The 27,799-nt window shown below is 45.2% G+C and overlaps 1 protein-coding gene across 1 annotated transcript in view; it reads right to left on the reverse strand.

Moving 5' to 3' along the window:
- The window catches only part of asic2 (acid-sensing (proton-gated) ion channel 2), a gene marked incomplete at both ends in the record, with an annotated part of 205,278 nt that overhangs the window by 51,529 nt on the left and 125,950 nt on the right, over positions 1-27,799 (reverse strand). The window lies entirely within an intron of this gene.

Genomic DNA, 27,799 nt, shown 5'->3' on the forward strand with positions numbered 1-27,799 from the left:
TACACTGTCTATAGACCATTTTAGGAAGACATTTGTCATCAGGCATCTATGTAAGATACATTCAGATGAGACCTCTGCATATTACCCGCTATTATAAACCCAAAAAATAATAACCACATCAGCGTATATTTTTGGTGTGATTATGGTAAATTGCTATAGCAAATAAAGAAAAAACATTCCACATAGGACAAGACAAAGAGGCCAAAAGTGAGTTATGAAAACCAATTATAAATATTCCAACAGGATAAGGGATAGAGGGAGTGACGATTTATGGAGACACTGATAACAGTGCGGTCGGTAGGTGAAAGGAGGTTCATTGGTACCAAGCACTAGAACCACAGTACTAATCAGTACCAAGGATGATGTCATATTCTTGTGATAATTACGATGAGCTTACTACCAATATTGTAGCAACCCGAGAACTATCTTTAGAAATGGAAGGGGAAACCAAGCCGTGACGAGGTATAGGAACTGGATGAATGATATTGATGGCGAACAGCCAGGAAGTGTAAATGATTGGAACCTACATTTGAAATGTATAAACATGGTGTATTGGGAGAAAGAAGGGAGATGCTTCATGAACCACCTCGGCTTCTGTTACTGTTACTTAAACATCAACAAAGAAAGTCCCATAAAGCACGGCGCTTGTTGCCATCTATTTCTGGCTGCTGCGTAGCACACCAATAAATCACCAATACGGCTGCACAAGTAATAAAGTCATCAACAGGCTGTTCTTATTTACAGTGGGCTCTTATTTCCATCCAGTAATTAAATCTTTATGCCAAGGGCTGGTGGCTGGGGACTCGGGACTGGGGCTAGTGTCTGGTGGCTGGTGGCTGGTGAGGACTGAGGACTGGGGACTGGGGACTGGGGACTGGGGACTGGGGACTGGGGACTGGGGCTGGTGGCTGGTGGCTGGTGGCCGGTGGCGGGGGCTGGTGGCTGGTGGGGACTGGGGACTGGGGACTGGGGACTGGGGCTGGTGGCTGGGACTGGGGACTGGTGACTGGGGCAGGTGGCTGGGGCTTAGGCTGGGAACTGGGGCTTGTGGCTGGGGCTGGGGACTTGGACTGGGGTTAGGGCTAGGGCTGGTAGCTAGAGCTGGGGCTGGTGGCTGGTGGCTGGGGCTGGTGACTGGGGCTGGTGACTGGGGCTGGTGACTGGGGACTGAAACTAGGGACTGGGGACTGGGGCTGGTGACTGGTGCAGGTGGCTGGGACTGGGGACTGGGGACTGGGGCTGGTGGCTGGAACTGAGATTAGATTAGATTAGATTAGATTCAACTTTATTGTCATTGTGCAGAGTACAAGTACAGAGACAACGAAATGCAGTTAGTGTCTAACCAGAAGTGCAAAAAAGCAGAAAAGTGCAGTGTGAACAATATATACAGGTAGTATAAGTATAAGTAGTGTAGTGTAGCAGTATATGTATTAGCAGTAACATTATAAGCAGAATAAATAGAATGCAGTATGAACAGTATAAGCAGCATATGAGCTGTAGAGGCAGTGCAGTATAAGCAGTATATATGTATTAACAGTAACATTAAAGCAAAGTAAATAAACAGAATAAATATGGAATGCAGTATGAACAGTATAAACAGATATGTACAGTATGTACAGATGTGCAGTGTATTAACAGTAGCATTAAAAAAAATAAGGATATGTGCATTATGAATGTATGTAGTATAAGAGCAGTGTGTACAAGTGAGGATGCAGTATGTACAGTTTATAGTAATACTATAGGGTAAGAGTAGTGCAATTGTCCCGGGGGGGGGGAACTGGGGACTGGGGACTGGGGCTGGGGCTGGGGCTGGGGCTGGGGCTGGGGCTGGGGCTGGGGCTGGTGTCTGGGGGCTGGTGTCTGGGGGCTGGTGTCTGGGGGCTGGTGTCTGGGGGCTGGTGTCTGGGGCTTGGACTGGGGACTGGGGCAGGTGGCTGGGGCTGAGGCTGAGGCTGGGAACTGGGTCTTGTGGCTGGGGCTGGTGACTGGGGTTAGGGCTAGGTCTAAGGCTGGTAGCTGGGGCTGGGATTGGGGCTTGTGTGGCTCGGGCTGGGACTGGGACTGGGGACTGGGGGGTGGGACTGGGGCTGGGGCTTGGGGCTTGGGGCTTGGGGCTGGGGACTGTGGGATGGGGACTGTGGACTGAGGACTGGGGCTGTGGGGCAGACTGATGGGGAAGATGACTTGGGTAAGTCAGCTACTGTTTGTGATGCTTATATCTGCTGATAGTTTATATGTTTCTAAAACTAAGGGAGGAGCAACTTTTGATGTCTAAAACACATACACAATATTTCTTACTCTTTAGACTCTGCCTCCACTTGGTATGACCACTGACAGAAAGAATTTGCTGCATCTAAATCTTTCTCCTTACCCCCCCCCCCCACCCCCACCGCCCCCCCTCTCTCTGTCAGTGAGGAGCAGGTTGGGGTGAATCAGACTCTCTCTAGCAGAGTGTGAGTGCAGTAGACAGGTAAAGAGAGGACGTCTGAGTCACACAGGACACGGAGGTAGAGGGCCTGTGGTCTGAGAGAGAGGCAACCCGGTGTGAACCCACAGGACAGGACAGAAGACCCTGTCCTACTCAGCCTGCTGACACAAACACAATACTTACTGCAGGCTGGCTGGGTTGGTTGGCTGGTGAAGTCAGCTGGGGAAGGGCTGCTGACAGATGAAGCTGAACTACTACTGGAGATAAAATATTTACTCCTTGACTAAAGGGTTGATGGAGCTGATACTGAAGCTTAGAACAAATCTAAAAACATAAAGCACATTGAGATGAATGGGAATGGAACTGGGATTTAAACATCAACAAAGCAAGTTTTGGTAAACAGCTGAGGGAGGGGCTGGAGAAATATAACCACTCTCATGGAGTCATATGGAGGCTTAGTTAGAGAGGGGTATAAAGATAGGGAGAGAGAGAGGGAGAGAGAGAGAGAGAAAGAGAGTAGTAAGCTAGTGAAAAATTAACATTGGGCATAAGCTTCCACTGATTCATGCCTCCAAGGAGGATGGCCAGATACATTCTGCCTCTGGGGAACTCATTTCAGAGGGATTTTCAGCCTGTTGCAGTGAGAGCTCTGAACTGGAGCAATTTAAGTCTCGTCCTATGCATGGCTGCCTTGGGCAGCGAACGATGTTTCTGTACCACAGGCCAAGATACACAAGTTAGATGTGACCCGCATACATCTCTGTCTCTCTCTCTCTCCCTCTCTCTCTCTCTCTCTCTCTCCCTCCCTCCCTCTCTCCCTCTCTCTCTGCTTCCCCGTCCATTTCACAGATTTACACCCTCGGTGCTTGGTCCATTTCCCCCTCGTCTCTCTTTTAATCACTTTTAACCTGGTCTGCTTCTCCCTCCTTCTCCTCTTTCTTCTGTTACTCTCTCCGACCTTCTCATTGCAGTCTTAGTTGAATGTCCATCAGCTGAGCTTAACATGAATACATAACCAATTATCAAGAAAACAATTACCTGGCTTACCTGATCCTGATGCAGAGCTTATGTTTAAGTGTATGTGTGCATGTGTGAGAGAGGCTCTATAGCAGTAATTCAGAACATGACCTGAGAACATTGACCTAGGTAGGGGGAGTTGTTATTGCGTTTCTAGAACCGACATTTCAGTTTAAAAAAAAAAAAGAATTCTCAGGAATTCAATTCTGCCGATCGATGGCAGGGCAGGCAAAGAGCAAGGGTTTCACATCTCCACATGGCAGGCTGTAGCAGAGACAAAGGCGGGTGGCCTGAGGGTCAGCGGCACTCAATCTGTACTGGCTACAGCATACCAGCAGGGCAGCGTATCGATCGGACGAGGGGGGCCATGTAGACACGAGGGTGGGAGAGAGATCACTCTGATTTTCACTGCCAGTCTGCGGGGTAATCCCTGCACTTCATACAGGGTACTTACTGTAAGAGATGGGGTTGGGTTAGTTTTCACACACTGGTGAGACCCGTTCACCAAAAGAAAGATCTTATAAATAGCTATATAGTAGATGGGCACTTCAGTATGAGTGTCTCTGGAGTCCAATCTCACATTTTCATGACTGAGTGAACTGGAAGTATTCTCACCTACTGCATCTCATACTAGGTTAAATAGTTTATGTTAGACTTCATGATATACTCCTAAAACTTACTTCTGTTAAGTCAAGTAAAATAACACATTCAAGGCAATCCTAATGGGACACACAAGTTGACAGAGAGTAAAGCACAAAGACAAAGAGAGTAAAAACAGAAGTATGCTCTTAGACTTTAACTGCGTCTCTGGGTACAATGAGACAAAAAGGCTCAGATGCGTCTAACTTTTTATACAATGAGTTTCAAATCCATGTTAAAAGTTTTCATCAGACCTCTGGGGTATACAATTTACAAATAGAAAGCCTCAAATTGCCAAATCAATCCCCTTTTACGTCTGCACAAGGCTCCCCGGTGAATTGACGGGTCCATTATTAAAAAGAGTGAAGGATATTGTGCAGAGGAAAATAGATGATGATCATAAAAGCACACAAGAGCGGGAAGTGAAGAAATGCTGTGCTCTGCAATTATGGAGGTAATTAATCTGTAATGAGATTGATCTATCTGATTTATTAACTCTTAAACAGGCATCATCTCCTCTCCTCTCCCCTATAACAGCAGCCCATCTTAACAACCTGCCTAATTGTGTGTGTGTGTGTGTGTGTGTGTGTGTGTGAGTGTGTGAGTGTGTGTATGTGTGTGGTGGAGGAGTTAGAGTTGTTGCTTGATAAATCCAGTGCAACCTCCTAGGGAAGCAGGTGATGCTGAACTGAGGGGTTGAGGGAGGCTTACAGTGCTGATTACAGTGCTGATTGAGCTGTGGTACACCCTTACAGCTTTACTGTGGTACACCCTTACAGCTTTACTGTGGTACACCCTTACAGCTTTACTGTGGTACATCCTTACAGCTTTACTGTGGTACACCCTTACAGCTTTACTGTGGTACACCCTTACAGCTTTACTGGGGTACACCCTTACAGCTTTACTGTGGTACACCCTTACAGCTTTACTGTGGTACATCCTTACAGCTTTACTGTGGTACACCCTTAGAGCTTTACTGTGGTACACCCTTACAGCTTTACAAGGCTTTTCATAAGGATGTAAGTACTACATAACATCATGTTTGAGTTTGGGTACACTTGATCAGGATAACAGGGAGGGGAAAGAATGGAGCTAGAGAGTTAGAGGAAATTGTAAATAGGGTGTTTTCTATGTTCCTTCTTTGTTTATTGTTCAATTTAATGTTGCAATGTGTGTGCCTCTTGGCCATGTTGTCATTGTAAATAAGAATTGGTTTTCAACCGAACTATCTGGTTAAATAAAGGAGAAATAAATCAACATAAAAAGGAAGAGCGAGGTATAGAGAGTTTGCTTACCCACTCATAAACATTAATGGTGTGTATAGAGTAAGCTATATGTCCTGTCTAAGTTCTAGCCCAGGCTCTGACCTAAGTTCTAGCCCAGGCTGATTTTTGGAGATGGAAATGTGGATATAATGTTGAGAGGAGCCAGAGACAGAGTTAGCAGAGGACATGCAACCAACTAAGAGGGTTTGGTAGAGATATGTTTCTACTGTATGCCATTGTATATTATTAAATATAATCACATGCAAATTGTCACTGCAAATGTGTTAGAAGTGAATATGTATGTGGGCCATCATGGTTGAGAGGTACATCAAGACAGTACATGTAACTCTGCCTACAACCTGTTAAATGTACATTTTCCTTGAATATGGGAGAAACCAAGAGCAGACTCGATGATCACCTGTACAGAACACGCTACCTAGCAACAGAGTATATATCCTCATTATGTACTATCATAATGTGTCTCTGATGAAGTGTCCCTAAAATCAGATTTTCCTTTTGATATGATGTGAGTCATCATTCCATATTCATATATGAATGGACACGTTGTGTAACTGTACGCTCTTATCTCCTTGTTAATAGCTACACTGATTTACCCTCTTTCTTGAATATTCTCTCACTCAATTACACCAACTTTCCCTCTCCAGAGCCACACTCTCCAGACTTCCACACTCTCCACATCACACAAAAGTATAGTATGTACTCCCGGATGAAGTCCAACACACATTTTCTTTTAGATCATAAGTTCTGTTTCAACCAGAGGTTAATAATTCATTGTACCAGCTTTTACGTTACATCAGAAACCATTAAACACAAGTACTAGATCCTAAGGCAGTTAAATTACAGAGCAGAGTGAAATAATACCGTAGTGAATCACCAACCCTTCTCAAATTAACTAAACTGAAGTCAAATTGATTTGTAAATAATCCCAAACAATTTCACAAAAGCTTTTTATGAATTCATAAAATTTTTATGTCAGATTTAATAGAATACAATACGTCCTAGACTCATTTAATTCATGCAAACACATTGAACCAAACTGAATCATACAATATGAAACAAATGTAATTTACTTTGTTTCAATCTAAGCTATTTCTCTTCTGCATGGAAATGAGGTGCATTTTAAAATGTGCATTTTAAATGCATTTGATGATGCAAGATGGTGTCTACACAACTCCAAAATTCCAGACCAGGTCAAGAGAAGAATTTCTACTTTAGCAAATTAAAAAACAGTAGCACACGTAAAGTATCTCCAGTAACTCTGCACTGAGGTGTACAGGAGTACAGGAGGGGTACAGTACAGTACAAGGCGTATATGCCCAGCACAGTGGGAGGGTAGGAAAAGAGGGCCTTTTCATGACAAGGTAGGAGCTCCGTTACTCTCTGATCTTTCTCATTTTCTCCTGAGAGAGTTCAGCCAGGACAGTAGGACAGTAGGACAGCAGGCCAGCAGGCCAGCACACCAGCGCAGGCATGCTGGGTAAAGGTAGGGTGCCCCCCACTAGAGGGGGGTGCCAGAGATAGGTGGGATGTGCCGCAGCGTTTGGACATGACTTCAACAAAATGCCAAACTAAAGGGGGTGCCTGTCACCCCCTCTTACACACCCTGAGTGCGTGATCAAAAGCAGCCGCTGTAGAGAAACATGCTGACTGTCTGTGATACTAACTCCTCCTGACAGGGAGAGGGAAATAGGGAGAGCTAGGATGTGTGAGGGAAAAAAGAGCAAGATGGGGGAGGATGGATGGGTGTAGGGAGAGAGCCTTATCTGTGCATGGGGAGAAGAACAGAAGAATATGATGCTGCTTTAGAGGACTGTAGGGCACACTGGCTGCTGCCGTCGCCCTGGTTACGGGTGCTGAGAAGTATCACTGGATGCTTTTCACCGCGGGAGGCAGCTTTGAAGATGAAAATGGTTGACAGAATGACAGTTGATAAATGACACCTTCAATAAAGAGTCATTTTTTTACTTTTGTAATCACAGTGGGACGGAAACTTGCTAATGGATGATAATTGTCTTCTGGCCTTCTGGCAAACTTTCTTCAAGTTAATGTGTTTCTCTTCTGCTCCTGCCAAGTGTAGGTGTACAAACATCTATTTACTAATTATCAGCCTGCAAACAGTGGTAATTTCCTTAGCCTCAGTTAGATCTAAATATCATTTCTTATCACCCAACCCAAAACAAATCTATTTGTTCTGCGAATAAGACAGCAATAAAGCACTCTATAACTCAAATACAATTAATCAGTGAACAGTTTCTGAAGATTGGAATTGCATCTAATTGTTTTATATGTTGCTGCTATGCAACACAAAGATAGATATGACCTCTATAGCACAAAGAGGTCAACAGCTAATATCAAACTAACATCTCAACTCTCTCTTTGTTTAAATAGAAAATAAATAAATAAGTTGTAATGAGATTGTAATGACTTTTATGAGATGTTCTTAAATCAAAAATGTGTTGTTTAGTCAATCAATTTTTGTTTAGTTGTCATGGCTCCAAAGCCTAAAGGAAATGACCCCCCTATGATGTCATTGATCCTAAATCAAATACTGAATTAACTGATTCTCAAAAATGACAGGCACAGACACACTCCCACTGGCTGGAAACCCACTGTAGTTTCTGAAAATATGTTTTTTTTACCCCCCAATGCATAACATCATAGCGGGGGGTAATTTAATTAGGGACCTTTTCTCTGACTACAGAATGTAGACAATCGCTGTTTTCACATATGGATACACTGATATAGTGTTGGAGATAATGTGATGTTAACAATGGGTGAAGTGTCTCTTTTACATTTGATCACATCAATAATCAGTCAAATGTCAGAGCACCTGTAAGGTAAAATGAGAGCTTTACACCCTCAGTACTGTGTTTCTATGATCTCAGAACTGGTCATGATGCATACAGCCTATTAGAACTGCAGATTAGTTTGGGTGAGAGAAGAGAGAAGAGAGAATGTCAGACAAAGACAAGAGAAGAAACATCAATACGTCAATAACAACATCCAGACAGCTTGGCATTTTCCTCTGGATAATGTAAGCATTTCAGATAAACGTCTGTCTTTTATCCTCTTTGGTATCTTTTATTAGTGCGTTCTCTGTGCAGACAACAGATGCAGCTATGGCAGCAGACCAGTGAAAATAAGAAATGTTGCCACAGACCCAATATCACAATCTTTTCATTAGATGAGAAACCTTCACAATCATAGAATCCTGGGTTAATACAATGAGTCATTAAATTGTAGACTGCATAGCTCCAAACATTAAAGATAGACTCTGGGATATGAGTGAAAGCAACTTTGATCAAAGATATTGTCACTCGTTTCACTGCCCTCCGACATAACATAGCAAGTCTTTGGTTTGGATTTTTAACTTTGGATATTTGCTCTTTTGCAACACGCTCTATTCTCTAGTCTGTTGCATCTCAGTTTCTTGGCAGTGTCGGCCCGCTCGTTTTTGCTACAGTAGGACGTCATATCCCAGAGTCTACCTTTAATCAAAATAGCTCAGACGGGAGATGAGATAGGCAGCCCTAAATCAAAAATTCTATCAGTCAGTCAGCCAGCATCTACGCCAGTCTCCCAGTGCAGAATTGGAGAGGAAAGGAAAAGCCTGCTTATGAAATGTGCAGTGAAATACAATTTTACAAGCTCCCTTCAGCACGTCACTGTCCTCCTTGGAATTTGATGAAAGGACGAGAAAGAACGCGGAGATGGGGGGCTCTACAATTCCATTTGGACGGCGAAGAGAAAAACACAGACAAGATCTGCGAATCTCCCGCGGTGTTCCGTTAAATGCTCCCGCAGTTAAACGTTGCTACATTTGAGGGAGTGTCAAAGCTGCTATATCCGAGCGGTCTCCTGGTAAGGATGTGTGAAACAAAGCCTCTAGGCTGTCACTATCTTTGTCTTATCGCCTCAGGGTTAGTGTCTAGGTCAGGGGAGGCTGGTGGAAGTGGAAATCAAAAGACGGGCTCATTGTCGTGCATGGAATGGAAAGAGGAATGGTGTCAAACATTTCTACCTCCACCGGCCTCCCCTGATGTAGGTAACCTAGGCTTCCCACCTTGTTCGGAAAGCCTGGGGAAATTCAAGGCGGAAGTGTGTTAGGGAGGGGTGGAACAGAGGGAAAGGTCATAGAAGACAAAGAGAGAGAGAGAGAGAGAGAGAGAGAGAGAGAGAGAGAGAGAGAGAGAATTGCCATTGAATTACCCCTCCTTGGCCCGAATTTGGATTCTGTCTCTTATCAATCATGATGAATCACCCCTCTTAGCCTTTCCATTTCAAAACAAACCTTGAGCCATTTATTCAACACAGACTGAGTGGCAAGTGGCAGCAGGGTGAGGTGTAGTACAGACTGTCTGAGGAGAACGAAGCGAGGCCACAGAGACAGAACGGCTGCGTTCAGTAGGGTGCAGTCAGAGAGTAGCAGCAGTCTGAGCCACGGGCAGGTGCATTACTCACTGTGGGTCACAGTATCCCCATAGGCCTTCTCATGCTGTACAGGAGAGCAGAGTGGATATTTAATGTATGCACTCACTGCAAAGTAAGTCGCTTTGGATAGAAGTGTCAGCTAAATGGCATATATTATTATTATATTATATATAAGGGAGGGAGGCTTTTATTTAGCTGCGTGGCCTAAGAATAACCCACGTTTCCCCTGCAGATATTTTTTATGATTATGTCTTCCTCCATCTCCACTTCCTCTGCCCTGCTCACCCAGGCACTGCTGAGGTCATGGTTTTCTCCCTCCAGGACACTGGCTCTCCACACCCACACCGGCCCATTCCTGCCAAATTTCATGGCTGGGTAACTGGAGCTCTGAAGGGGGTACCCAGCCCTCTTACAGAGGGCACTCAGATCCACAGGCAGCACGGCTGAAATAGCTATCGTCATCATGGAGGAGAGGTCCACTGTGCCCCCTCCCTGTCCTCTGCCCAGGCAGGGACCAGAGGGGCCGTAACCACCTGCCCTTCATCAAGGACAGCAGGGGCCTGTGCTTACCTCTCCTGTCGGATGGGGAGTCTTGGCTGCAAATCACTGGGCCTCAGGGGAGGTGACGAGGTGAGATGCAGTGGGAGGAGGGTTGGAGAGGGGAGGGGATAGGATGGGATGGGATGGGAGGGGAGGGGGAAGGGGAGGGGGTGGGTGTGATGGAGGAGGAAACAGTGGCCTGGGATGTTTTCGAAAGGGAGAAATCCCTGGTGAGTTGTATGTCCAAACAAGACATCAAATGATACCATCAAGCACATGGTGTTGTTGATTTGATTCTACATTTTCCAAGGTCTTGGCATGACCACCGGTACACTGCGTGCTAGATACAGTACATACTACATTCTCTCCAACCTAATCAGAACATTTCTCAAACTGGCTCCTGTTGTGTGCTTGCCAGACACGCCTGAAAGCATGCAATAACTGCCCCATCTGGCCTGACAAGGCTGTGCAGCAGTGTGTGTTCTGTATGCTCTGGCAGTGCACGCAGCCTCCATGAGGAGTGGAGTGTTTTAGCCTTGGCAGCCCTCCACCCCTGTCTTAATGCTGGCATATGGAGGAGAGCATGATTACCGCCTGACAACAGGGAGCAATGTAGACATGAATGTCAATAACACACTCCCTCTGTCCATGAATCATTTATACCACAGAGACCCAGATTAAAGCCCTGTTCTATACGGGTGTTTGTCTGCGGTTTTTAATGTGTGTGTGTGTGTGTGTGTGTGTGTGTGTGTGTGTGTGTGTGTGTGTGTGTGTGTGCATGCCACAACGGGGTCACACAACACTTTGATACTGCCTCGTCTAGTAATCTACAGAACTTTTTATGATTTTCACTGTCGCCCTGTTTTTCTATTCCTACCAGATAGAGCACACACAAAGGAGTGTTCAGGGATTCAAACAATGACAAAGAGCCAGTTTATTTGATAAACAGCTGAGGGAGGGGCTGGAGAAATGTTACCGTTCTCAAATGCAAGGAGATCAAAATGATTGTTTTAACCATGTTTTGATGCTATACAGTGTTTGTTTACAATAACATTGTTCACAAACAATGGAGTAAAACCAGTTCATATTTTTCTCATGGGGGTAAGACAGTTGGACTAAGCTCATAAGGCATTTATAAGTTTATAATGTATAATAATCTTCTAGAATCAATGGCTATATATAAATAATAACCCAGATTGCGCTTGTTTTGCTTTTTTAATGAGTGAGAGCTGTTTGAGAGCTGTTTATTCTGGTCTGAAAAGATACATCTGAATAGATGAACATGGAAGACGGCTATTCTCTTCTTGTGCTCCCTCCCTCCCTCACTCACACATCACACACACACACACACACACACACACACACACAAACACACAAATACTGCAGAGCGCAGCAGGAGCTGTGCTAATAAGGCCATATTCCCGTCATCCATGAAATATTGCCCGCGGGGGGCTGGGTAATGGGGCGGCGCCACCTGTGCCCGCCATGCCAGGGGACATAGGCCATAATAGAGACAAGTGTCTACGGGCTCATGTGACACTGTTCCACCCCTGCAATCCCCTCCCTCATCTGTGAGGCTTTCTCCTTGCTGGGACCTTCGCCATGTGTCTCCCAATTCACTAATTTCACTAAAAAACAATGTCTGGGTGCCATGAAAAAACAGTGTTTATTCGAATGGGAGTCTTGGGTCTTGTTTTGGGAGAAGGGGATTGGATGAGCAGGTTTAGCTGTAATGCAAATGTGTGTTTGCTGAGAATAGGTTGTCTCCCCATCTCTGTGGTTGGAGAGACGGATAAATGCTAGTCACACACATTGAAAGGTGTAATTATTGCACTGAGGGATGCATCAATTAACTTTAGAGACTGGGCTGCAACTAGCAATTTCAGCATCATTTAATCAAAATTAACACAAACCTGACTCAGGACAACAGTTGCACAAACCTCATGCAACCCGCATACACAAACCTGACTCAGGACAACAGTTGCTGATGATGAACCCTAAACTCTAAAAGGAACAGTCACAACTACATGACTATGCATGCCCCCATATCTAGGTAGCAAGAGTCCCATTCATTTCACACTCTGCTGATCAGTCTGAGGCTCATCAAATAGACTCCCCTCCTCTCATGTCCTGGCCCTAGGTCACGTCCCACTGCAGGTCCAACGTCAGGACCTGGCCCAGACAGACTCTGTCTAAATCACACCCTAGCACTTTCTGCACATCTAATACTGTAAAATAATTTGCAGTACAGACAGATCACAACTGAATAATGTCACATGGCACCTTACAAGACATAAATGTCAAGGTTCCAGAGTTTTCAGACAAAGCACCATTTGCTTTTTCAAGGACATATACGACTATCTCTGATTATAGTAGATTAATAATTCCTTGTTTTACAGAATAACTATTAGACCTCACTATGTGTCAGACCCAAAGCGGAACCGAGGTTGCAGAAGTAAATGGATCTCAGAAAAGAAAAAGAAAGATAGAAGAGTGGACAGAGCATTGTAGTGTTTTTTCATCTGCTAACACTGTTGTGGAGGCAAAAGCCTGAGAAAAAGCTGCTCTGAGGCTGAACGCTCTGATAACTCTGAAACCGGTAAGTGCTAGGAGTCATTCACAGCTACAAATTAAAATTCTGCTTGTGAAATGTGCAGAACTAATTTGTTATAGTTACATAAGATATTAATAAGCAACAATTCTGTATCTGAATGATCTCTACAGACCCTGACCAACTGTCTGGAGACGATAATGAATGGAAGGAAACCAAATATAATGATACAAAATCAACAACAAAGGAAAAAAGGTCAAAGGAAAAAGACGTCACCTGAGAAAAGAACAAGAAGTCAAAATCCAAAGTTACCACAGGATCCTAAGAAACCTGTAAGCCAACATTACTAAACCTACTACTGGAATCTAATATTTGTTTTATGTTTTAGCAAACATTTGATCTCATTTTGATGTGTTCTCTGCCTCGACAGCCAGGACCAGGTAATGCTCAGCAGATACAGTCTCCAGTGGTGGAAATCAGGCCCAATGCTCCACAATCCATGAAATCAGCCCATGTGAGACCCCGACTCTTACTGTGTGTGTTGTAGACAGGGACAGATGTCTAGGAATGCAGTAGCAGTGCCTGTCCCTCTGACCTCAACTCAACCACCTCTCTTTTCATTATGAGAGGCTTCCACCTCTAAGTCTCACATATCTCTGACAAGGAATTCGGCCCCGCCTCAGACAGACTGGCAGCTACCTGGTGTGCCAGATCTGCCACCAAAGACCAACAAATCATCACCTAGGGCTGAGCCCAGACTGAGCAACCACATTTATAATGGACTGACCGACAAGGATGGCAATGGACTGACTGATGAAATTGAGAATGGACTGACTCACGAGATTGACTATGGACTGACTTACGAGATTGACGATGGATTGATTGACGAGTTAACAATGGATTGACTGATGAGATTGAACATTTGCTGACTGACAGTGTTAACAATGGACTGACTGACAATACTGACGCCAGGCTGACTGACAAGACCGCGTGGACGTTCCACATCGAGTGGGAACTCCCTAGCGAGTTTGCTGCCAAGGGGGATTCATACCTTTACTTTATTTAGGAAATAAATTTAAAGCTCTATGGATAAATAAGGATCTTCATCCTTGAAATTCTACAATTTTCTCATGAACTCTGAACTTAACTCACAGTTTTGAGTCGAACATAAATAAAGCATAAGGGCAATACTAGAGTACTGTACCTCAACTTATTGAGGAGGTCCAACATTGAGGTGATATTGAGATGATATTGAGGTGGAACTTTATGATTCCATACATACTGTATGCACACCTTTTAAATTGACAAAATAATCTTCAATGAATTCACCATTATGGTGATGATCATAGTCTATTTACAGGTCCATTTCTTACATGAACTCATTTGTCCATGGACTGTAATAGGTGATACAATATAGGATAAATGGCTCACAGAACAGTGCAGCACAAAGACAAAGACAGAGCTGAGGGGAGGACTTGTTGTAAAGTTGCTCCTGTGTTTACATTATTCATAGGAATGCTTACTGCTAGGGAAGCCACACAATACAGAGACAGTCTGCCTATTAAATTATTGACATAAACTCCAGAACTCTCTCTTTTATATTGTTCAGGTTTATTCTCCTGAGCCCAGCCTATTCTTCGTTTTTATGTTCCCCTCTCACCTGCTTCTCTGTTTTTCTATTTCCTGCAGCTTTCCTAAATCCTCCCCTCCCTCTTCCCAACAGTTTTGATTTCTGCTACTGTCTGGCAAACCCTACACACTCCTCTCTCACTCCCCTCTCGTGACCCCAAGGTGATTAGGTAGAGAGAACAGCAAACAACATCCAGAGACACCGGGGTAATAGATGGAAGGTGTGCTTGTATGCATGGTCTATACATGGCACATCCAATAACAAGCTCTGTATACAGTACATGACCAGGTAATCAAATATGGATTACGGAGGGGATCAGCAGAGTCCTGGGCTTACCAACCAGTCCAGAAGATTGACAGGATCAGCAGAGGTAGGTCCATATCTCAGAACTTACAAACCAGTTGAGAAAGGTGACAGGATCAGCAGAGGCTGGTCCAGATCTCTGGGCTTATCAAAAGGTCCAGAAAGGTCACAGGAAAGTATTTTGGGTGAGAGAGACTGGATGACTTCCGACTGGCTAACTGATATAAGAAAACCAGAGATAAGAAAACCAATATACAGTCTGTGTGTGTGTGTGTGTGTGTGTGTGTGTGTGTGTGTGTGTGTGTGTGTGTGTGTGTGTGTGTGTGTGTGTGTGTGTGTGTGTGTGTGTGTGTGTGTGTGTGTGTGTGTGTGTGTGTGTGTGTGTGTGTGTGTGCGCGCGTGCGTGTGCGTGTGTGTGTGTGTGCATGTGTCAATGAATTCTGTGTGTCACAGAATCAAAACAGAGACAAACAGAATGTTGTCAGGAGAGCATCCCGCTGTCAGGTTTAACTGATCCTCACTCAGAGCACAGTCACAGTCGACTCTCACTCAGAGCACAGTTGCATGTGTCAGGTGAGAACAAACATCTGCTTTACATTTCAAGTTACTTTTCATTTGCCTCCACTGTGGTAGCGGGAGCACACACTGCCTGGGATGGAAAAGAGAACTACTGGTGCATGAAGCAACTTCAATGTGATTTAGACAGATAACACAAGAAATCATAAAATACTGCCAGTAAGCACATTCCTGAGGTGAAAAACCAGGCGTATCACTTGCAGAAATCTGAAATAAAGAAATGGCTGTCTCATTTTACTAACATATGGCTGTGGTGGCTGATGCGACTGCCAGTGTGATCTAGTAATATTTGATCAAATCGGATGGTGTTGTAATGCATGTCAGTGAAGCGTGCTACGGAACGGAGTGATATGGAGGCTGCAGCGAGGTGAGATTTAAACAGAATACATAAAACCCATCACATTAATGGGTTTATGTTTCAACCCAAGGCCAAAGATCTGACCGTATGCCTCCTCACCAGCTCACCAGCACTGCATACTGACCTTCACTTCCACATGCTTTACAGCCTCGTCTGTCCCTCGAGACTGCCCATGTTCAGCTGCCTCCCACACGCAACACACTAGCACACTAAACAAACTTCCAGATGCTGCACTCAGATACTGACCTTGAATGTCCTGATATTCTGCCCTGAATGGTTTGAAAATGTACTCAGAGATATTGCCCAAGAATCCTGAATGGTCTCAACAGTCTTCAATGGTTTGACAAGTGCTGGGATAGTGCTTATGGTATAGTGCTGACAGAGCTCTATAATGAGTGCACCATTTTGAATGTGCACTCATTATAGAGCTCTGGAAGGATCAGTGACAAGTGTCAAGTGTGACAAATGTTTGTGTTGTTGGCCACCTGAGAAGAAGGAAAGTAGTGTTATACTGTTTATAGCTAGTGTGGTGTGAGTAGCTACAGGTGCATAGACCCTCATTAACCAGCTTTCCACAGCAGGCTGGTGCAGCAGGTGCCAAGGCCAATTGCTTTTTCCCGGGCAATGCCCCATGTGACAGCCCCCACCACACAGGAAGAGGGCAGGATGTTGGAGGGATGTTGGCAGGATGTTGCCTTGGTTGCAGAGTCATGGTCAAACAGGTAAGACAGAGCATCGGGCTTGATGTTTTTGGAACCAGGACGGTAAGGGACGAAGCGTCTTATCTTTCTTGTTGACGAAAAAGAAACCAGCCCCACAGGAGAAGAGAATGGGCGAATGATAACGGCAGCGAGGGAAGAGTCAATGTACTTCTAGCATCCCTCTCAGGGGCTGACAAGGAATAGTTGTCCTCTGGGAAGTAAACTTCCTGAGAGCAAATCTATAGAGCAGTTGTAGGGCCGATGAGGAGGCAGAGAGGTAGCTCGGGTGGTTATTGGCGATGATTAGTTGAATGGGTTGAGTACGGTGAGTGACTCCGCACAACACGCGACCATCTAAAGCTTTGGGTTCTAATGGTTTGGGCAGGGGAACAACTTTAAGTCCAAGTCTTTTGGCTAACCTCCAATCAATAAAACTCTCATCAGCTCCGGAGTCCACAAGCACAGGGTGATTGAGAGTCTGGTATGGAGTGATTAGCCGTGCAGGAGTGACAATTCGAGAGGGACCAGCATAAAAAATGATTCGGCTCACCAGTGCTCTCTTCTTCACAGATGAGCCTGGTCTTACAGGACACACTGACATGAAATGACCCAGCTAAGAACAGTAGATGCAGTCTTGTGGCGTTCTAATTGATTCCTATGCAAATCAGAGACCCTATAAAAACAAAGATATTAATTCCAAAATTACATTAACTATTATCCTTGCATTAAGATGGACTCAATTTATCTTAGTGAGTGATTTGTTGATGACATTTCTGTATTTCAATTTGAATAAATTTAGTGAAATTTCAAAAAACATGTTTTCGCTTTGTCATTCTGGGGTATTGTGTGGATTGATGGCAAATTCTTTTAATTCAATCCATTTTAAATTGACAAAATGTGGAAAAAGTGAAGGCACTGTGAATACTTTCCAAAGGCACTGTATGTCTCTGCCTGATGTCTGTCTGGGGGTCTGGGCTGCCCTGTGCTCTGGCAACAAGGCTGGGGACACTCATCAGAGGAGCCAGACAAGCCAGTGTTAGGCCCTGGGTGCCACATATTAGAGGCCGTCCCTGCTGCTTGTCCCTGCTGCCCACTGATTGATCAGCCTACAAAGCCCATGGAGCATGGCTCAGCTCCACTTTCTGTGTCAGTGCTATCCTTCAACGCTGTAAAAGAGGCTGTGTATGGGTGGGTGGCTTCTGTATGCCGTATGTGAGTCTTTGTGGATATTAATGTATTTTGTTGGTATGAATGTGTAGGCAGGATCTGGAAGTGTGTACTGTGTGTGTGTGTGTGTGTGTGTGTGTGTGTGTGTGTGTGTGTGTGTGTGTGTGTGTGTGTGTGTGTGTGTGTGTTATCCATGTGTGGGAGGGAGGAGAACTTAGGCCAACAGTTCAGTTCACTCACAGTGACCACAATCTTTTCTTTGCTCTGATTGGTGAGCTTCCAAGACCCCTATCTCAACGCTTGGCTGCATCACCTTTCAAATGATAAGCATGCACATGTGGAACAGGTCAACTGTATCGTAAACCACATTGCAACAATCGCTGAGGAGAGATAAAATACGGCTCCATCTAATAGTATTCATAGAACAGTACCCTGTCCATTAGCTTTCCATTTCCAAAAGCTAACCTTTTACGCGTCCTATGGTTTTTCCATATACAGTATGTGACCTTCTGAATACCAACAATGTTTAATGATTCCATTTGCATTCATGGCCATTTTTCACATGAGGAGATGATGGTGTTTTTATGGGAGGCGTGTGACTATAGTTGGGATGATGGTGTGAAGCTACTCTCATGGCATGTAAATGACCTGCGGTACAACCATCTACCATACTGTACTGTAACCCAGAGGGTGATATAGATTTTACTACTAGACAGGAGTTGGAGCTGGTTAACTCAGAGCACTTCCGTGTCTCTCTTTCTTGATGAAAATTGGATTGGTGCACCGCATGGTGGTCAGAGGGCCGTGCTCCATTGATGAGGTTTTTGTTGTGGACCGTCCCTTACTCTGCCTGTTGTTTTTTTCCAGCCCAGATCAATAGTTGACGGTTTGCTGTATGCAACGCCGCTGAAAGGTCATTGACAAACAAGACACGCAGAGCTGTGCTTTATTACACAGGTGTGTTTGAAATGCCATGGCCACCATTCGCATAGCCCTGTGGTAACTGAAATAGCTTTGAGGGTTGCTTGAGGGAGCTCTGTTCAAGCAAGTATAAGCATGTCAATCTGTTCAGAGACTTTAATGTTTAAAGATAGATAATAAAATAGGTGAAGAAGAATCCCCTACAGGCTCTAAAAATCTTGGCTCTAAAAATATTTTGCAAATTAAAAATAGCTAGATAATAAGCAACACACAAACCTGACATTTGCGGATAATGCAATACATTATCCAATATTTACACAATCCAAGAAAGATTAGGTAGGCCTATTATATAAAACCATGGCAACAATGCTAATAATTTTTGATGTGCTCATACAGACAATTAGCTTTTTTACCCCTCTGTTTATTAACTACTACTACACCTACACTCTAAAACTATTTTTGACTTGGGATGCAAAGCAAGAGTGTATTTCAAGTAAGACGAAAGGCAATTTGAAGAAAGGATTTGACTTAACTACGGTAAACCTTGCAATCTGTGACAATCCACTTGCTCAATATTGGATTTCAGTTGTTCATCTGATCACACTATCAAGAATAATTATGGATAAATGGCTTGCAATGAAGAAAAATCGATTTACGTCAACATTAATAAGTCTAACTCAAAACACACACACACATGCAAATGCACAAACGCGCGCGCACACACACAAACATGCACACACACACACACAAACACACACTTTCATAATGCAACAGCACACCTAACATAGCCTTTCTCTAGGGGATATAGTTGATAGATGATAGTGGTTAGGCTAGACAGATAACCTTTTTTCATCTCCTGCTAAGAGAGCTTGATTAGGTAGCAATCTCTACCTCTGAACATTGTTTAATTCATCATCAGAGGTGCAATATCTATGTCTCAAAGGGGCTTGGTTAAGTGGGGGAGAGGTCTGTTTCTGGGATATACAGCTGAGAATGGTTTAGCTGGCCTGTCTGCATTGGTTTGATAAGGTACGATACACATCATATACATGTAGGTGTTTCCAAGCCGTGCCTTAAATGGGTTGTGGCACCATGGCAATGTTATCCATGGTGGTTAAATAGGGAATGGGCAGGTCTGGGTCTGTGAAGGTCTGTATTGGTGACGTAATACAGACCTAAGCTGAGGGTGAAATGGACTTCCATAAACTACAGCAAACATCTAATGGATTTATTGATCAGGGGGCCGTCTGGTAGTTCCTATTCACCGTGATAGATTCAGTGCAGGAGAGGCTGCCTGCTGCAGGAGGTTGGGCAGAATTATGTCCCTCATTTAAATTCCCTACCATAACACCCCAATGCCTTTTCTCTTCCATCTCTCTCTCTCTCTCTCTCTCTCTCTCTCTCTCTCTCTCTCTCTGTCCTCGCTGTCTCTGCTTTGCAGTTCAAAGGATTTTCTAGACTGTTAAGCCTGTCATAACCAACCTGTCAGAACTGAAATGCACACATTTACATACAGATTCTCCAAGACACGCACACACATTCTTTCTCTCTCACACACACACACGCACGCACGCACGCACGCACGCACGCACGCACGCACGCACTCATGCACGCACGCACGCACGCACGCGCAGGCGCAGGCGCACACTCACACGCACACACACACAAAAACCTAAACCATAAAACCTACACCATTGACTCGTACTGTTTGTGTGTACACTCATCCTTAATCCCATTTAATCTCAATCTCACATTCTGTTCTGTTCTATTATAGTGGCACTTCTCAAAATGTAATGATAATGAATTAGCTTGAGGGGAGCCCTTCGCTGTGATGAAGTGATGGATTAATGAGATTAGCACAGACGCTGAAGGGGCTGGTTTATGTTATTAGGCTCCCTCCTTTGTACATTGCATCTCACTGACTCTCAGGGACTCAGATCAACCACTAGAGTCACAGCCAGCCAGCAACACACCACGGTTGGGTTGGTTGATCCAAGCAACCCAACCATTACAACCATACAGACACACGCACGCACGCCCGGACGCACGGCCACACACACGCACGCCTGCCCGCCTGCCCGCCTGCCCGCACGCACGCACGCACGCCCACACGCACGCACGCACGCACACACACACATTATGCACACAGAGAAACATACACAAACATGTCCTCTATGAACACACTAACATAATATCACTGCAGTTAAAACACACGAGCAATCTCAACAAACACACATACTTTTACAAAATGGGAGCGATTTGAAGACACCCTAACCATGGACCATTATGACTGCATCTACCATACAATATCAGCGTGTGCATCTGAACCGAAAAGCTGGTTTCCCAGACACAGATTAAAGGCTGGTTTCCCAGACACTCCTAGATAATCCTAGACTAAAAAGCATCTTCAATGGAGATTGTCCATTGACACTGTGATTTAGTCCAGGACTAGCTTAATCTGTGTCCAGGAAACTGGCCCTCACCACAGTGAGAATCCTCAACAAATAGACATGGGAGTTCCAGACCAAGCCTTGCTGAAATTGACTAGGATTCCTTCTAAACATCATTATTTCTGGGCCGCGGCCTGAGCACACATTTCTGATTAAGTAGTACATGCGTGACGGAAAGCTGCTGCGCTTCTTGTCCCGTTCCAGGCGGAGAACGCTGAGATAGAGAGGACTGATAAGAGGATGCTAGCTAATCGAACGCTGTTTTTAAACTAATGAAAGCCATCCATTTCGATCAAGCCATCGACACACAAGGCTGCCCATGGCCATACAGTAGAAGCCTGTGTACTTTGTGAGGGAGTCTTAAGAGTGATAGTGCTGATCAACTGTATTCATTGGAGGGAGGACGTTTTATCGGGTTCTGTTGTTGTTTCTTTCGTATCTTAAATTGTAACCCAAATTTACCAGAAATGTGTTTCTGATCAAAAACTGGTGGAGTGAGAGTTGCTGAGATTGAGTCATGAGTGACACCTTGGAGTAGCCTACTCTAGCTCCAGCAGTACTACTTACACTTTTATGCTCTTACACACATGTACACACACACACACACACACACACACACACACACACACACACACAAACAACTCGAGTCAGTTTACAGGAATAAAATGAAATGCAAAGTTTCAAACAATGTCTTTGTTTCGCCGCAGAGAAAACATCTGCCACTTGCCGCACACACCTGGGTTCCCACGCCTTCTTCAACATTAAATTCAAGTGTTTTCGATGATTTTCAGGGCCAAATTCCCTCAAATTGAACACAACATGTTTTGCAACATTTATAAGGCTCGATCATCGTCGTAACACTATAGAATACTATACAGAAGCTCAGACACAATTCCAAGGTACATACATTCAACGGTTTAATGTAAATGTAAGTCCATTGGGATAGTTCTTCAACAATACATCATCTGTACTTTAGCAATTATTCTTGAAAGAAAATCTTCTTGAAAACAGTTATTGAACTTAACCATTGAAAGGAGCAGAGCATAAATCTGTTGGAAATCTGACTCGTCTGACCATTGTGGCGAAATTCAGTTTGAAGTTCCAAATAACAACATCCTCCTTAATAATAATATAACCCCCCAAAATGGCTGTGTTGGAGATTAGCTGCTGTGATTCTGCATATGTGCATGATTCGAAGAGGCAGCTACCAGAGACAGCAAGGCGAAAATCAGTGAGTCCACTTCCATGGCTAGTAATAACATGTTTCTATACAAACCAAGAGTCGCTCTAGAGACTCCATTATAGAAACCGCTTTTCGGGACCAAAAGCGTTAATGCGTAAATGAAATATTTCTTTCAAGGGATCTCATTCCCTGATCACTACCAATTAAACATTGATACACAACATTAGAAAGGTTTTAGAGAGCTTGAATGTCCCCAGACCTCCTTGCTTAAGCAGTTGTTCAATCATAAGGTGCTCACATTAATTCAGATCTGTATTTAATTTAATTAGGGGTGGTTGTGCATATGAATGAAGTGTACACCGAGTACCATTTCTTAGCGTTATCTAAACAATGGCACAAAGACAAACTCCCGTTGGCTTTTTTCATCATTTGGGAGCACCTACTCTCTGAGTCACGCAGCGTCTTCTCAGCTGAGCCGTGCGAGTGAACGAAAGAGCTGCCTCGCGGAGAGAGAGAGGGGGTCGATCTATGCATTTGAGACATTGGGCTCTCTCTCACATATACAGATAATTAAAACTATCAAATTAAACCGCAAGGCATAACTTCTATTTCGGCACAAAATGTTCAACTGGATTCAAGTGGATTCAAGCAATTTCAGGGTCTTTGTCAATTTGAAAAAAACTTCACAAACTTTATAAAGGCCCGTGGGAGCCCTGACACACACGCACACACACACACAGGCATGCACACACACACACACGCACACACACACACAGGCATGCACACACACACACACGCACACACACACACACACACGATGAGGGAGATCAAAAACAAAGAGCTCTCAGGGGGGGTGGCACACTAACAAAGATAGTGCCCTGTGATATGGGGAGGCTCCAGCCAAGGCCGCCACGTTGCTCGATAGCACTGCCCAACTCCAACCAACATCATTAACCACAATCTCTCTCAGGCCAGGAAAGGTCAGAGTAAAAAGAGACCAAAAATACTCTGGATTATCTGCCACTCAAAAAACATGGTTGAAAATGAGCATAGAGGCAGAATAATGATTGTATCTTTCTGATATGGTTCCAGGTGGGATACAATGAAGTGCTACACAATCAAAAAATTAGTCACTGAGTATTGAAGGAGAACAAGCTACGGGTGTTACAGTGGATATCATTATCTAATAGATGGTGTTAAGTGATTACATGATTAGGAGAGGATAAATGGAACAACATAACACCTATTAGGTTCAACTATTGTGAGCGTTAAAGGGGAAGTTCACCCAAATCATGAAATTGGTTAGATGGTTACATGGGTGCAGTATCCCTTTAAGATGTGAATGCAGTGATTTGAGGGGGCTCTAGGACTTACGGAGGTGAAGTTCTGTGGTCCGCATGGCTCTCCTCGGTACTTGCAGGAGAGGAGCATGTCCTCCAGCTGGTGGCTCAGTCTGTCCATAAACTCCAGGTTGGTGCCCTCAAAGTTTCTGGGGGGGAGAAAGAGTCTGAAGTCGGACAGCTTCCTGAACCAGGCCTGGCGGTCCTCTTGCAGCAGGTCCAGCACCATGGGCCGCACGGTCCGGTTAGCCAGCAGCAGGCCCAGCCAGTGGCCAGCAAAGTACAGGTCGCTCTTCGTGAGCTTGTAGACACGGATAGGGTTGTTGTTGCAGATGGTGATCGTGGGGAAGGGCAGTTCCTTGGCCCACTCTGTGTGAATCCGTGTGTAGGTGGGGAAGGAGAGCCAGTGGAGCAGGCGATTGGAGGACCAGGACAGGAGCAGGCCCAGAGAGGTGCAAAGGGCCAGCAGCCAGAAGGCCCGACGACCCATGGAGCCACCAGGGACACACACATGCCTGAGGCCGTGCAGACGTGTCCTTGCCAGCAAGGTGGAGGTGATTTGGGAAAGGCCTGGCCTCGCAGGGGGGCGCCGATGGCCCCTCCTGACCACAGCTGGGGATCCCTGCCGGAGACAGCGCCCCTCCAGAGCCATGGCTGCCCACAGCACTCCTAGAGCCGCGGGAAAGGCTTCACCTCCCAGCCAGGCTTCAGGGGCTGGGGCCCACATGGAGCTCCAGGGCACCGATATCCCCACCGCGGTAATCCACACCTGGATGTGTGCTTATGCGTCCCTTATCTGTTACACACACATGCGCTCCACACAGGCTCCTCACACGCACACAAACACACACACACATGGACAGCACACACACACACACACACACACACACACACTATCTCTCTCTGTCACAGTATATTTTACTTGCTTGTTGATGGAGCACTGTTTTTGCTCTTCGGCTACTTGTTGGCCATCTCTCCGCCTCTTTCTTCCCCCTCAGTCCATCTGGGCTGCCTGTCCTGAGAATACTTCAGTCATCCAACTCAGCAGAAAAAAAAAATTCAGCCATGCATATTTGCTCCATGCGAGGCAGCTTCTACATGAGCGACTACAGCATCGGTTAGTGTGACACAGAGCGGGAGAGAAAGAGACACCGAGTGCACACGAGAGACAGAGAGAGAGAGAGAGAGAGAGAGAGGGAGGGAGGGAGGGAGGGAGGGAGGGAGGGGGGGAGGGAGGGGGGGAGCAGAGATAGCGGGAGGGAGGAGAGGGGGAGGTGTGTGAGAGAGAGCAGAGAGCCGAGATATAAGCTGAGCACGGCACAGAATAAAATAGAAAGAAAGGAAAAGAAGTGATGAGAAGAGCGGAGAGTGGTGGGTCTTGGGGCTGGTGTTGGTGTGTCTGGTGCGGTCTGTCAGAGAGAGGCTGGTCTGGTTCAGTGCGCCGGTGCCTCTCTGTTCGAGGCTGCTGTCTGGGTGGACCTCACCGCGACTGGGTTCGCCGCTGCTCAACGTGCTCACCCTCCGATTCCACCAAGCCCAGAGGCTGGACTTGTTTCCATGCTACCGCTTACGTCGAGCAGCCACGCATCTCTAATTGTATTTGTTAGTCTGCCTCGGTCATTTCTCTTCCTCTGAATGCTCTTTGAGATTTCACTTTTCCCCTCTTGACTAGCCCTCCCCTTTTTGTCCATGTGTCACTCTTTTTGCTCCCTCCCTTTTTTGTTCTTTCTTTTTCTCTTCCTCTCTTGGCTGGAATGGGGTGTCGTGTCCTGTGGGGGACCACGGGCAGCCCCGTCTTGTGCCAAGGAGCAGACACGCTTCTCAATCCCAGACGCACAGCGACGCATGCAAACGCACACTGACACAGAGGGAGAGGTGCAGACACACACTGTGTTTGCCCGCAGGAAACCTGACCACAGCTGATGGGGAATCTGGTCTGTCACGCTCAGTTCTCAGGATCGTTTTCTCTAGCTCTCTCTCTCTCTCTCTCTCTCTCTCTCTCTCTTCCTATTTTTGTTTCTCCCTCTCGTTTTCTTCTCCTCTCTTTGGTTCTCTCTCTCTTTTTAGAACCAGGGCAATTCCAACCCTAACATATTGCTTGTTTTCATTCCTCTCCTAAAAATATGAGTCTCTCCAAATCTAATTCATCAACTTGCCCAGAGGCTCCTCCCCTTCTTCCTTGTGTCAGTCAAACCTTCTCAGCTTCATCCCCAGCTGGGCTCTCCCTCCTTCTCTCCTCCTCCACCTCCTCTTTCTCTTCTTCGTTTCTCCACGCACGCACACACTCACTCTCTCCTCTCCGTTTCAAGGAGAGCGCAACGACTGCCTGATGGACTGTGCGCTTTTTCTCTCTCACTCTCTCCCCCCCCCCACTGCTTGATCCCACCCTCTCTTCTTTTCCTCCTCCGTATGGATGACTGTTCTCTACAGTATTCCTCTCTTCCCCCAGCGAGGGCAGCCTGTTCCTCACAGTGGTCCTCTTCTCCTCTGGTCTCTTGTCCTCAGGCAGCGTGTCCTCTCCTTGTGCTCCTCTCCTCTCCTCTCCTCTCTTCTTTTCCTGCGCCAGAGCTCAGTCCACACAGCCAGTGAGAGCGTCTGTCTCTCCCTGTCCTCCGTCCCACTCTGTTTCTCTGCTGCGGACGACTCACCGCTACAGGAGCAGAATGGGAGAGCGGGCAATTGTGTGTCTGTGTGTGTGTGTGTGTATGTGTGTGTGTGTGTATGTGTGTGTGTGTGTGTGTGTGTGTGTGTGTGTGTGTGTGTGTGTGTGTGTGCTTGTGTGTGTTTGTGTGTGTGTGTGTGTGTGTGTGTGTGTGTGTGTGTGTGTGTGTGCTTGTGTGTGTTTGTGTGTGTTTGTGTGTGTGTGTGTGTGTCCTTGTGTGTGTTTGTGTGTATGTGTGTGTGTGTGTGTGTGTGTGTGTGTGTGTGTGTGTGTGTGTGTGTGTGTGTGTGTGTGTGTGTGTGTGTGTGTGTGGAGACGGAGAACGAGACACATTGCCTGCTGAATTATTGCTTTCGCTTCACTTTTTCAATCTTGTCCTTCCTCATTCATTCTCAGCGATTCCCTGTCTGCCTTTCAAAGGCACAAAGAGACCACACATGTTGTAGCAAAGCAAGCAAAGAGATGTGACCACTGTGCTCAGAACAGGTGCTTCAACCAAAATGTAATAAAATAAAGTAGCTGGCCCGCACTCAAAAAAGGTTTCTAAAACTGCTTAAAGGATGATAATACCAACTAGAGTAAACAACCTGCTCACCCACAAGATACAGACACATGTTCCGATTGTACATGCCACAGAAAACGATTTTTTTACCTCCATCGGCCTTGAGGGGAACTGCTGACACATGACACGGAGGGGAGGAAGTGCGTCGAGTACGCACAGGGTGGCAGGGTGGCAGGGTGGCAGGGTGGCGGAGGCATGAACCGCCTCGACTTGCAACCCAAACGTCGCTGGTTCGGATCGCAAGTCACAATCTGTAACTTTGTCTCATATCACCATGGGACTCAATGCACAAAAATGTCTAAAGAGTGCAAAATAAACAAAGCATGAGACAATGAGGAACACAATAGTGCTACGTCTGCATGTTGGAGTGTGCGTGTGTGTGTCCATGTTGGAGTGTGCGTGTGTGTGTGTCCATCCATGCAGCCAGTCAGACCTGACTCAACACCTCTGTCAGACTCTGTTGTGAAATGCTAAGACAGCACAGCCACCGTCACCATCACCGCATACAATTTATTCATTTTATAACTTATCTTGGTCCTGTATACTAACTATTTTAACACTAGAAGCCCCAGGCCCTCATCACTAACCAAAGTACTCAGAATGAGGTCCGGTGACATTCATTTGTTGACGTTAGTGTGACAGTGTAATCATTGAATTAGATCAATACCATGCAGAAAATAATGCACTTGATGTGTTAAGTCAGGACTTACGAATTTATGTTGTATTCTAAAGTCAGGACATTCGAATACCACATTTTGTATTTCAAAGAGCTTACATACTTGAATATAATATATTGGTAGTGTAATTGGTGTAACTGTGCAGTACATAGCCTACTGTAAAAAAAATCAACCTGCGGTCAAATGTGAAGCACCAATGCTTGATAACAAGTAAAACAGAACACAAATCTGAAGCAATAATGACATGCAATGAAATATAATTAGACATATATGCAAGAAGGTGTGTACACCAGTAATTTGTAAGTTAAAAGTTAAAAAGTAAAATCACTTCTTCTTTCAGTGGATATACGGCTTTACGTAAATGCGTCACTAAATGC

This window comes from Argentina silus (assembly GCF_951799395.1).
Source record: "Argentina silus genome assembly, chromosome: 9".
NCBI lineage: Eukaryota > Metazoa > Chordata > Actinopteri > Argentiniformes > Argentinidae > Argentina > Argentina silus.